The sequence below is a fragment of the Schistocerca nitens genome, chromosome 1 (genome assembly GCF_023898315.1).
Source record: "Schistocerca nitens isolate TAMUIC-IGC-003100 chromosome 1, iqSchNite1.1, whole genome shotgun sequence".
Classification (NCBI taxonomy): Eukaryota; Metazoa; Arthropoda; class Insecta; order Orthoptera; family Acrididae; genus Schistocerca; species Schistocerca nitens.
In genome coordinates, this window is record NC_064614.1 from 417,969,875 (window position 1) to 417,983,332 (window position 13,458).

The window sequence follows — 13,458 nt, forward strand, 5'->3', positions numbered from 1 at the left end:
AAAATAGGAGTCTACAGTTCCCGAAAACTTTAGGGTTTTATGGGCTTCGATATCTCTCGGAGCAATTTTTTCCAGTGACGTTACATCATCGGCGAACTACACAGCTGTTCTTGCGCCACACCTGAAAGCAAAAACTGCGGTACAGTTGTAGTAGAAGACGACAGCAGCGCCGTGTTGTTATCGTTGTACATTATTCGTATGCGTCTGGAAACAGTGGCTATTCTTCCTCTTTCGCTGTCGCTGTGAATAAATATTTAAACATTCTAGAATTTAACATCATATCAGACTAGTCTGAGGACGCTATATCGACAGGCCAAATAAAATGTCGAAAATTTCTTCACAAATGCTGGAAAAAGACAGTACACAGATGCAGGATGAACTCAGTCAGCTTCACAACTCATGTTTAAATAAGCCTCAGCCAACTTGTGCACCTAATAACAGACAGGCGTTGTCTCTACCTGTGCCATCAGACTTTGGCTTTCAACCAAGCTCAGATAGATATAGTAGTGAAAAAAGTCGATTCAACGCGGTGGAAATGCAAAACGGCCGTGTCATGCCACTCAAGACAGATTCACTGAGGTGCCATATTAAAAGTTATGAAAAAATATGTGTGTCCCATCTTTTTACAAGTAAACACCAGCGTATATGGCAAAACGAAAGCATGTTATAGAAACAGCTTCTGATATGTGCGTTAAATTATATAATACGGCTCGCGTTAACTATCAAATTACTGAGCCATGTTGCGGGTCGCGTTGGTGCCGTTGGTAGGTTAGCATCGTGTAATAGGGATAGTGCCGTCTCGTTTTCTTCTCGTGTTTAATGGCGCCACTACGTTTGCTAGCGTTGTCTGTCCGCGACTGGCAGCAGCAGCGGTTATCGATATCTAGTACGTTGGTACTATCTTTGGAGGGATGTCAAGTGTTTTCCGCCGGCCGCTGTGGGAGAGCGGTTCTAGGCGCTTCAGTCCAGTGCTGTGTTGCTGCTATGGTCGCAGGTTCAAATGGATGTGTGTGATGTCCCTCTGTTAGTTAGGTTTAAGTAGTTGTAAGCTCTAGGGGACTGATGACCTCAGATGTTAAGTCCCATAGTGCTCAGAGCCAGTTGCAAGTGTTTTCCGGGTCGGAGTGTACCAGCCAGTTCGGCTGGGACGGAGCAGCAGTGAGGTCCAGCAGTGAGAGGACATGCCGGGACCGCTGGCGGCACACAGGCACTGCCGGATCGAGGGGCTGTAGTTGCGAGGGCCACAACCTCGTTTTCCACTGGGCCCAGGACGTTTGAGTTGAGTGAACATTAGCCCAGTACTGGAACCTCCACTGTTTTGAGATCACGCCGTTTGTTCACATGTTGCTGCTCACAGGGTCAGTGAGATGAAGAGCAATGAGTGGAGTATGGCTACGAAGTCTTTCGCGACGTATTTCTTGAATAAAAATCTCTCGGTGTACATGCCGCGTCAGTTCAGGATAAAACTCCAAGCTTTCGACCACTACCTCCATGGTCGTCGTCAGGGCTAAAACTGACTGTCGTGAACTAGCGATGTTCCCACTTTTATATGCCAAGGACGGCTTCTGATTGGCTGGAATACGTCATAGCAACAGCGATATGGCGCGTAGTGAAGTGGTGCCCTCTACTTCCATAGATGTAGTTTCTATCCTGCGTTGCTTCCAGCGCCATCCCTTGAATCAGGAGGTAGAGTGCGGGAAATTTTTCTCTGTGATTTTTCTTTATCCAGTGCACTCTTCCAAGTGTTGCTAAGTGCATAGCCGTTGTCTCTGTTAAAGTTACTATCGCTAAGTCTAATTTCGACTGCTTCCCGGATCAGAGAGTCCCAGTAATTCGATGCGTGGGCTATTACTCTGGTTTATTCAAATAAAATCTTATGCTTGTTAAGCAGGCTGTGTTCAGCCACCGCTGATTTTTCCAAATACCTGTATTTTAGGTGGCGCTGGTGCTCGATGCGAATGCGGCAAGAATTACGTGGGCCAGTCTGTAAGAACCGTTGCCGACCGCTGCATCGAGCACCAGCGCCACCTAAAATACAGGTATTTGCAAAAATCAGCGGTGGCTGAACACAGCCTGCTTAAAAAGCATAAGACTTTATTTGAAGAAACCAGAGTAATAGCCCACGCATCGAATTACTGGGACTCTCTGATCCGGGAAGCAGTCGAAATTAGACTTAGCGATAATAACTTTAACAGAGACAACGGCTATGCACTTAGCAACACTTGGAAGAGTGCACTGGATAAAGAAAAATCACAGAGAAAAACTTCCCGCACTCTACCTCCTGATTCAAGGTATGGCGCTGCAAGCAACGCAGGATAGAAACTACATCTATGGAAGTAGAGGGCACCACTTCACTACGCGCCATATTGCTGTTGTTATGACGTATTCCAGCCAATCAGAAGCCGTCCTTGGCATATAAAAGTGGGAACCTCGATAGTTCACGACAGTCAGTTTTAGCCCTGACGACGACCATGGAGGTAGTGGTCGAAAGCTTGGAGTTTTATCCTGAACTGGCGCGTAATGTACACTGAGAGATTTTTATTCAATGAGTGGAGTATTTGGAGTTGGCGAAATTAATTAGCCATCCTCCACCTTTCATTATTAATATTGAATTCCTTGTGTTTATTGATGAAGTTCAGCGAGCGGTATTTTTCTGCCTAGTGGCCGCTAACGCCCCAGTTACCTGCTCTGGAGGTTAGCGTATTTTCGCGGCAGTGTACCTTTCCTCACCTTGCCGCTGCTGTCTGGTAAGGCGTGTAGTTCGACAGCCTCCTTGATTGTGGTTCGCATATTTGCTTCTTTTCGACGACTTTGATCGTAGTGGTTCTTCTGCTTCCAGATGTTCTCAACACCGGATTCAGAAGACACAGTGCTGTCCGCCAGTTCTCCCCTAACTGGGTTATTCCATCGTTGTGTTGGTTATCTGACGTTAGGTAGATGTTGCAAGAGCTTTGGCCAGCGTTTAAACTGTCATTAGTTTGAGTTGCCATCTGGTTAAGTGAATACAACTCTTGGCTGCCTGTCTCATCATTTACGAAGTTGAGCGTCTTTTCCAGGGTCGACCCCTGGAACACTGTCTGAGGCCCACTTCTTTTTTGATTTGATCAGATTGTGATGATTGTAAATAAGGCCTTCAGCCGTGAATGCAATTTGTCTTAAGAATTTTTAATTAGATATTGTCTCTTACTATGATTGTCTTTTTTATAATATTTTAGTAAGAATTTGCTATCTAGGCCTTCAGCCATCAAATTGTTTTCGAGTGATTGCTATTGTGGCCCTCAGCCAACAAATAATTTGAATTTCTGGTCAATAAGACGTTCAGCCGTGAATGCAATTTGTCTAAAGAATTTTTATTTAGTATTGTCTTAACAGTCAAATTTGATAATTCTTCCTTATTGTCAACCTTACTTGCGGTTGGTTCCAAATAAAATGTATATGATTTAAAAAAAAAAAAATGAGCAACCAACGGTAAACTGAGCAAGGCCCCCGTCCACACCTAAATCTGACTTTCCCTAAGTAACCTACGTCTCTTTTACTGTTAAATTAATTATATGAATCGTACTATTCTATTAGAGAAGTTGTTTTAGTGGAATTCGTGGTTGTGCACGTGCCTTGTTTACTGCATATCTGATAAAATTGATTCAGAAAATTTTGGGTGTATTAGAATTCATAGACGCCACATCGGCTGCATAAGTATGAATTACAGTAGGTACTCAATAGTGTTAGTTTAGCTGTCCTTTACTGTTGTTGCTCTCTATAAATGATCTACCATTTTACTTAAATGAAGACGCAGAAAGATTAACTTGTGCTAACGATACATTTATTGACAACATTAGTGAAGAAAAGATCAACCGAGTAAATAGAAATTAATATATTATATACTCGGTGCACATGCAGATTTGCTTTGAACTTGAATAAAACTGTCAATTTTGGTACTATCAAAAATATTACAATATCTATCAGCGTATGTACCGACAAATTTTTAAGTTCATTAGGTTGGTAAGACCATATACTACACTTCATATAAAAGTTTAGGAGCGGTTCTTTTAGATACAAGGATAACTTCAAAATTTGGAACGTCGGAAACGGGAAATAAATTTATTCCATGTTTAAATCATTGTTTTCTGTCTGGAGTCTGCCTTTTGGCAACTCTGCACTTAGGCAAAAAGCGTTTATTAAAGACAATAAAGTTATCGTAATTATAAATCTCTAAAGCAGTTGGAGTTTTTATCTATAATTTCCGTGCACATTGATTGAGAGTAGTATTGATATTGACAAAAACAAGTTAGAATAATGATTTGCATCATTCCCCATAACGAAACTACTTTTGGGGCATAAAGCTGATATATACAGCTATAAAAACTCTTCGTCTGTATTTCATATCTCACAATTCCTTTACTGTTTAAATCAGTAGTCGTCAAACTTTTTGCTCGTGAGCGAATGCTTACATTTTGGGGCGGCACCTCGTGGCACATCCGTATGTACCGATCTTTCTATTAATTGGTGATGGTTCAAATGGTTCAAATGGCTCTGAGCACTATGGGACTCAACTGCTGAGGTCATTAGTCCCCTAGAACTTAGAACTAGTTAAACCTAACTAACCTAAGGACATCACAAACATCCATGCCCGAGGCAGGATTCGAACCTGCGACCGTAGCGGTCTTGCGGTGCCAGACTGCAGCGCCTTTAACCACACGGCCACTTCGGCCGGCATTAATTGGTGACTAAGATAAATTAATGTATTATGAGACTAGCTATAATAACTAAAGTCGCGATAAGTTAGCCAACTGGTCCCAAGCATTGGCCGTTAAGAGTCGGTGCTATTCTGTACACGTTGTCTTGACTGTTCTCTGTTCCTGGTCGCTTCCAGCCTCAGACACTTAATAGTTTCACATTACAGTAGCGTGGTGAAATGTTGTTCGTTTTATTGTGTGTCCGAATTACTTTGATTAACAATAGTATTTGTATGAGGGGCGTTCAGTAAGAAATGCAACACATTTTTTTCTCGGCCAGTTTCGGTTGAAAAAATTGCGGAATTTGTTGTGGTGTGTCGTGAAATATTCCTGCTTCAGCTCCTGTAGTTTCAAGAAGTTCCGATACATAGCCCTTGTAGTTTCAAGAAGTTCCGATACGTAGCCTTCAAAACGGCGTCTGTAACGGAGCTGCGTTCCGCGCAGAGAGCTGTCATTGAGTTTCTTTTGCGGTGCATCGCAGATATTCAAAGGTGATTGCAGAACGGAGGCCTGGCAGTGAACAAAAGCACGGTGAGTCGTTGGGCGGGTCGTCTATCATCATCGCAAAAAGGTATCGCAAACCTGCCAGATCTCCCACGTGCCGGCAGGCCGCCGACAGCTCTAGCTCCCTCAATGCTGGAACGTCGGCACAAAAATGCAAACGAACTCCTTCTCCTTGACAACGCAAGGCCTCACGCAAGTCTACCCACCTGAAAGGAATTCACAAAACTTCACTGGACTGTTCTTCCTCATCCATCCTACAACCCGGATTTCGCACTTTCCATCTGCTTGGTCCTGCGAAGGAAGCAGTACGTAGAAGATGGGGAGGTTATTAATGCAGCAAGGCGTTGGCTCCGACGTCGAACCGTAGACTGGTGTCATGCGGACATACAAGCCTTACCAGTAAGCTGGCGTAAGCCGCCGCATTGAACGGAGAATAAGCTGAAAAACACGGTTTTGCAGCCAAAAGAGTGGAGAATAGTATGGCGAATTGGATTCCTGAATACAACCAACTTTATTTCAGGAAAAAAGTGTTGCATCACTTATTGAACGCCCATCGTACTTATATTTAAATACACTATTTAATATGAGACACCATCATAAAAGTATGATGAATGACTTACATGCCAATTTCCATCTGCTTACTGCGTTGTATTACAACTGTCTTAATTAATTTTATGTTTCTTACTGAAATAAGCAGCACATTTGAGAATGACCGTCTCTGTAATACGCATTCACGAATCCATGTTCATAATTTATACCATAGCAGCTGGTTGGTAACAGTCGTGCACGCTCGTGAGATGTGAGTACTGCAGGATAGATAACAAGACATTGCCTCTCTCGCGTCCTCTAATCCTGCAGTGGATGCGTTACGCAGCCTCTGCCGCTGAGGTGAATGGCGAACATTATTTAGCTCAATGCCGATTTCACCATTGTCAGTTAAAACTGAGCACATCTTAATTTTTTTGTTTGTTACTCAGCAGAAAAACTGTACTCTTAAGAATCTCTTAACGTCAGTTGATGTCTTTGGATTCGGCTGTTAGTTGCTATAGGCATGTCGTTATAAAATACGGCTGAGAGCGCAGAGCCGCAGGTGGCCCTGTTTGACGACCACTGGTTTCAATTATTTGATACCATCTACAGCTGTCATTTCTGTTTATTTGTAGTACTGTTGTGCAATGTCGTTCATAGATCATTTTAAGTATCTGTACAAAATTTCAGCAATGGTACATTATGCTGTACTAGTCTGCCGGCCGGTGTGGCCGAGCGGTTCTAGGCGCTTCAGTCTGGAACAGCGCGACCGCTACGGTGATGTCATTAGGTTAGTTAGCTTTAAGCAGTTCTAAGTTCTAGAGGACTGATGACCTCAGATGTTAAGTCCCATAGTGCTCAGAGCCATTTGAACCATTTTTGTACTAGTCTCTGCACGTGTTGTTTTAGAATTGGGGTGTACTATCATTGCGTTTGTGAGTACAAATGTGGTACTTGCCGCAAAACCAGTATCAATAACACAACAACACTGGTGCCCGTCTTAACTTATAATTAGGTGTAGTTTCACATACCATCACACTCGACTTACACGCTCCTTCTATGTTGCAAAGGATCTTTTGAACAGAAATCATTAATCATATTCAATCCTATTAGTCACTAGCATATAGCCATACAAATATATTTTAACAGATTGCTACGTCTGTTCTTAGTTGACAGATGACAATGACCATAATCACTATGAACTTTGGAACACGTAACAAACATCTTTAATTGGAACCGGTTGAGATAGAACATGTGTTAATGAGATATTTTCGCTGTAACATCGTCCATACTGTTGCCGTTCAAGTGGTGCTCCGTTTGGACCCTCTTGGACGGAAAATGCATAAGTGACCGACCATCACATGTCGGAATGAAGTACGTCCGGCCAGTCACATAATACAAACGGAGCTGTCATGTATCTTGTAGTCTACCACAGAAATATTTTCAATATTATGAAAATCATAGGGGTGGAGACATTGCTTCCTACAAAGTGACACTATAATTACAATAGTGAAATGGCTTATGTAGGTCACAGAAAATGCCAGCTGGTCCTATTTTGTTATGTAGAGCTTGTAACATTTTGTGAGTGAACGTGTAAATGGCATTCTCAGCTGAGCAACTCTTCTGAAATTCTAACTGCGATTTTAGAAAGGATATAATTGTTGCTCACGTATTCTAAAATACAACCTTCTCAAAAATTTTGGAAAATGAGCGGTTTAACAATGATATATTTTTAATTACTCTGGAAAAACACCCTGAGTTAGTCGTGCATTACATATTTCAGAAAAAATTGTGCCTATTATATAGGAACAAGTCTTCAGTATTCTTTTGGAAACTCCATCTAATGCAATGGCGTATTTTTTTAAGATAATATATAATTTTTTTAATTTCATAACGAGGAGTGGATGAAACATCCAAACTATTAAAATTTATCTAAGCTGCTTGTTCAACATAAACTTTTAATTTTTTTTCAGTTGTTTGTCCCTATATTTTCTACTAAATTCAAGAAATGATTATTAAACATATCTCTTACCTGTGACTAATCATTTATAGCAAATCCATTTAAGTTACACTACTGGCCATTAAAATTGCTACACCAAGAAGAAATGCAGATGATAAACGGGTATTCATTGGACAAGTACATTATACTAGAACTGACATCTGATTACATTTTCACGCAATTTGGGTGCATAGATCCTGAGAAATCAGTATCCAGAACAACCACCTATGGCCGTAATAACAGCCTTGATACGCCTTGGATGGCGTGTACAGGTACAGCTGCCCAAGCAGCTTCAACAAGATACCACAGTTCATCAAGAGTAGTGACTGGCGTATTGAAACGAGCCAGTTGCTCGGCCACCATTGACCAGACGTTTTCAATTGGTGAGAGATCTGGAGAATGTGCTGGCCAGGGCAGCAGTCGAACATATTCTGTATACAGAAAGGCCCGTACAGGACCTGCAACATGCGGTCGTGCATTATCCTGCTCAAACGTGGGGTTTCGCAGGGATCGAATGAAGGGTAGAGCCACGGGTCGTAACACATCTGAAATGTAACGTCCACTGTTCAAAGTGCCGTCAATGCGAACAAGAGATGACCGAGACGTGTAACCAATGGCACCCCATACCATCACGCCGGCTGATACACCAGTATGGCGATGGCGAATACACGCTTCCAATGTACGTTCACCGCGATGTCACCAAACACGGATGCGACCATCCTGATGCTGTAAACAGAACCTGGATTCATCCGAAAAAATCACGTTCTGCCATTCGTGCACCCAGGTTCGTCGTGATGCAGCGTCAAGGGTAACCGCAGCCATGGTCTCCGAGCTCATAGTCCATCCTGCTGCAAACGTCATCGAACTGTTCGTGCAGACGGTTGTTGTCTTGCAATCGTCCCCATTTGTTGACTCAAGGATCGAGACGTGGCTGACGATCCGTTACAGCCATGCGGATAAGATGCCTGTCATCTCGACTGCTAGTGATACGAGGCCGTTGGGATCCAGCACGGCGTTCCGTATTACCCTCCTGAACCCACCGATTCCATATTCTGCTAACAGTCATTGGATCTCGACCAACGCGAGCAGCAATGTCGCGATACGATAAACCGCAATCGCGATAGGCTACGATCGGACCTTCATCAAAGTCGGAAACGTGATGGTACGCATTTCTCCTCCTTACACGAGGCATCACAACAACGTTTCACCAGGCAACGCCGGTCAACTGCTGTTTGTGTATGAGAAATTGGGTGGAAACTTTCCTCGTGTCAGCACGTTGTAGGTGTCGCCACCGGCGCCAACCTTCTTTGAATGCTCTGAAAAGCTAATCATTTGCATATCACAGCATCTTATTCCTGTCGGTTAAATTTCGCGTCTTTAGCACGTCACCTTCGTGGTGTAGCAATTTTAATGGCCAGTAGTGTAATAGTGATATTCTGTTCTGTGACTACAGGTCATATAGCCTTAAGTCTATCGTCTTAATTACTGATGTCTGACATGATGTGCATGTTCCTTGATTTTAAATAACTTTTCTAAGCAATTTTGAGTATTTTTGGTAGTGTGCAACGACTGCAGGACCTTTAGTTGTTCTTGAAAACAAATACAATCCCCTTTCACTTTTACAAGATTCTTCAAATCCTCCTGTGATCCTTGGGTTTCATGCGGCTGTTTAATGTCCCGTCTTACTACATTATTTAGAAAACGATTTTCAAATAATGATGTGAATTTATTATCAAAAAGATTAAATTTTATGTCAGCGTTTGGGTCATTATATATTTCATCCGAGGTTGTCTCTTGCATACCACTTTAAAAAATATTTGTCCTGAAATCATTAGTTATTCTAACTGATTTCCTGTGAGGAATATTTATACAGCAAGGTTTATCCTAACTAACAGTGTATTTTGATCAGAGAGAGCCTTTGTTACTGGACGTGCAACAATGACTCTCGTCTTTCAAAGCAATATTACTGGAATATAACTTTATACTCCCCGGAAATAACAAACTGAAATTTCACATTCCCTGCTTTTGCTTCCATACCTTACTCCATACAATGGCAAATCTCAGAGTGATAGTTCACCCGATCTTTTTGTTAGGTGTCTCTCTCGTCTCTTTGTAAGAGGAGGAGGAGGAGGATATTAGTGTTCAACGTCCCGTCGACGACGAGGTCGTTAGAGACGGAGTCAACAGCGAAGAAAGACATTTTTCTCGTAAAAAAGACAAAAAAGAGACAATGAATAGGTGTCAGCTATTTTGTGCTTTGTAATGTGGTCATTACATTGCATAACAATGTAACTCGGGTGCTTTTATGAATCCATTGAGACGTATTACTCAGTGCTCGAAAAGGAAGGAGTGATGATGATGTGATGAAACATAAGAGCCAAATAAATACATACTGCGACAAAAATGTCACCAAGATATGTGAAAGCGCCTGCTAACATGCCGTATACCAGACTGGTTCATAAGAACTTTGTGGGCATGCTGCTATTCCTCCCCATCGGAGTAGGGGATTCCCCACCACGGAACATAGGAAGAGCCTGGAACACAGTTTTCTCCTGAGGCAGCTGTAGCACCATCTGCTCGGACCTTTTGAAGCAATGACTGTCAGGGTCGGTACTATTTTCTACTGCCTTCCTAAACGTTCGTTCCTACAAAGAAAAAGCTACTTCCGTCTTACAAGAGAATTCTTAATGAACCCTCCAGATCTGTGATGTTGGCATTACCTGGCAGGGTCTAACCGTCTATTTCTTGCGAGGAATGTATCCTTACGCACCTGGCGTTCTCTTTCAAACCAATGAGCCCCTCTGCAGTCACCGCCACCATGGTGACCACCAATAATCACAGTCAGAAAGGCGTTGTACTAAAACTAACCTTAAAATAACTTCCGGGAATTCAGCCAGGTAACACTTTCAGCGACCGCCGATATTTCGACGGGAGAACACCCCGCCATTTTCAAGGCAAACTGCAACGGACAGGCGGCGTACATGCAAATTTAAAACCTCGGTTCTCGGACTGAAGCAGGAAAGATAACACACACACTGAACACTAGTGCCACCAAAGATGACCAAAGTCAGAGCTATCGATAGTGAGATTATGAATTCGCAGGTGAGGTAGCATTGACTCTGTCCCTCTGTTTTTTGACAAGGGAGAGAGCCGGAGTCCAAACAGAGTTTAAACAGAAACCTCCATCCCTGTTAACGAAGTTGCTCGCTAATTTAATCTCAACTGCCTCCCTAATAACACTGTCCCAATAGCTGGACGTGCATGCATATATCTCGCTGTTATTATATAACATGGGGTGACCGGTATCCAAGCAATGTTCGGCAATAGCAGATCTACTTGGCTGCTGTAATCGTGTGTGCCGTTTATGCTCAGTACATCCGTCCTCCACGGTCCTGATAGTTTGACCAATATATGCCATGCCGCAGCTACAAGGAATACGATGTACACCCGCCTTACGTAGTCCAGGATCATCCTTAACGGAACTCAAAAGTGCTCTAATTTTAGATGGAGGTCGGAAAACACATTTCACATCGTATTTCCGTAAAATACGACCGATCTTGTGGACTCAACAGAGAAGCAAGATGCTTTGCTATACGAAATGTTACTCCTGCGACAAACCACTTTTCTTCAGGAGGCTGTTGGTCTTTCTCTCAACACTTTTTGTGGGGTCAGCATCGATTCTGCGATACGCTGAATCAGTTAGTAAACGTTGCATCTTTTGTACATAATCATGTTTATTTAAAACAACGGTGGCATTGCCCTTGTCCGCAGGTAAAACAATAATATCATTATAAACTTTGAGAGAGCGTAAAGCAGCCCTCTCTGCTGCTGTTACATTACTCTTGGGCGGACGAGCCCTACTCAAAACACGGCATGCCTCCCTCCTAACCTCCTCTGCAGCGTCAGGAGGTAGTTTGCAAACTGCCTGTTCAATTGAACTAATAAAATCAACTACCAACAAACTCTTCGTAGTGGGTGCAAAATTTAAGCCCTTTCCTAGCACGGGTAAGGTTGCTTCGTCAAAAGATTTCTCTGTGAGATTCATTACAGAACGTCGAGATATAACATCCGACTCCGCGCGATGAAAACATTCAAACTTTGTCAAATGCCGGGCAGTGACGGAGTTGTATTCCCAGTCAGCTTGAGTGCATGAGGCACCGTCCAACCAATCCCAAGTGAAATCAGACACTTCAGATACAACCATTAAATGAAAACGATTCAATTCTTTGGAAATAGAATCCAAAAGTCGACGAGTAAAACAAATCCTTTCGCGAACAAGAGCCAAGACAGCACGTTGCTTGATGCAACTGGCGGCAGGAGAATTAATATGGTGCACAACCTTGGCAAATGTTGGGACATGATTTTCATCACGACACCTCAATAAAAACGACAAAGCACATTGCAGTCTAACTCGACAGCTACGAAGTTTATCCAACTTACTTAAACACCGATACATTTCCACCCTGTAGACAGATTGAACGTGGGTTGCGCTATCGACCAACTGCACATGGGGTGATTGATGATAATTCTGTCGGCGCCTTTGAAACCCACCTGTTTCTTTAGATACGTTGACGATACCTTCGTTGTTTGGCCTCATGGTAGGGAGAATTTGAATGTCTTTCTAGAACATCTCAACTCGATCCACCCGAACATTCGTTTTACGATGGAGGTGGAAGAGGATGGTTGCCTTCCCTTTCTTGACGTGTTGGTTAGGAGAAAGGATGATGGATCATTGGGACATGCAGTCTACAGGAAACGTACTCACACCGACTTGTACTTACAGGCTAATAGTTGTCACCATCCGGCTTGGCATGAAGGGGTACTTCGTACCTTGGTACACAGGGCACATGTCGTTTCTGACGCTGAGACTTTGCCAGCTGAGCTGTCCCATCTTGAAGTTACATTTCTTCAAAATGGTTATAGTGATAGACAGATTGAACGTGCGTTGCGCTGTCGACCAACTGTACATGGGGTGATTGATAATAATTCTGAGTCAACACCTAAGTCTACTGCTTTTTTGCCTTACGTAGGAAACACGTCCAACAAGATCGGTCGTATTTTACGGAAATAAGATGTGAAATGTGTTTTCCGACCTCCATCTAAAATTAGAGCACTTTTGAGTTCCATTAAGGATGATCTTGGACTGCGTAAGGCGGGTGTACATCGTATTCCTTGTAGCTGCGGCATGGCATATATTGGTCAAACTATCAGGACCGTGGAGGACGGATGTACTGAGCATAAACGGCACACACGATTACAGCAGCCAAGTAGATCTGCTATTGCCGAACATTGCTTGGATACCGGTCACCCCATGTTATATAATAACACCGAGATATTGGCATGCACGTCCAGCTATTGGGACAGTGTTATTAGGGAGGCAGTTGAGATTAAATTAGCGAGCAACTTCGTTAACAGGGATGGAGGTTTCTGTTTAAACTCTGTTTGGACTCCGGCTCTCTCCCTTGTCAAAAAACAGAGGGACAGAGTCAATGCTACCTCACCTGCGAATTCATAGTCTCACTATCGATAGCTCTGACTTTGGTCATCTTTGGTGGCACTAGTGTTCAGTGTGTGTGTTATCTTTCCTGCTTCAGTCCGAGAACCGAGGTTTTAAATTTGCATGTACGCCGCCTGTCCGTTGCAGTTTGCCTTGAAAATGGCAGGGTGTTCTCCCGCCGAAATATCGGCGGTCGC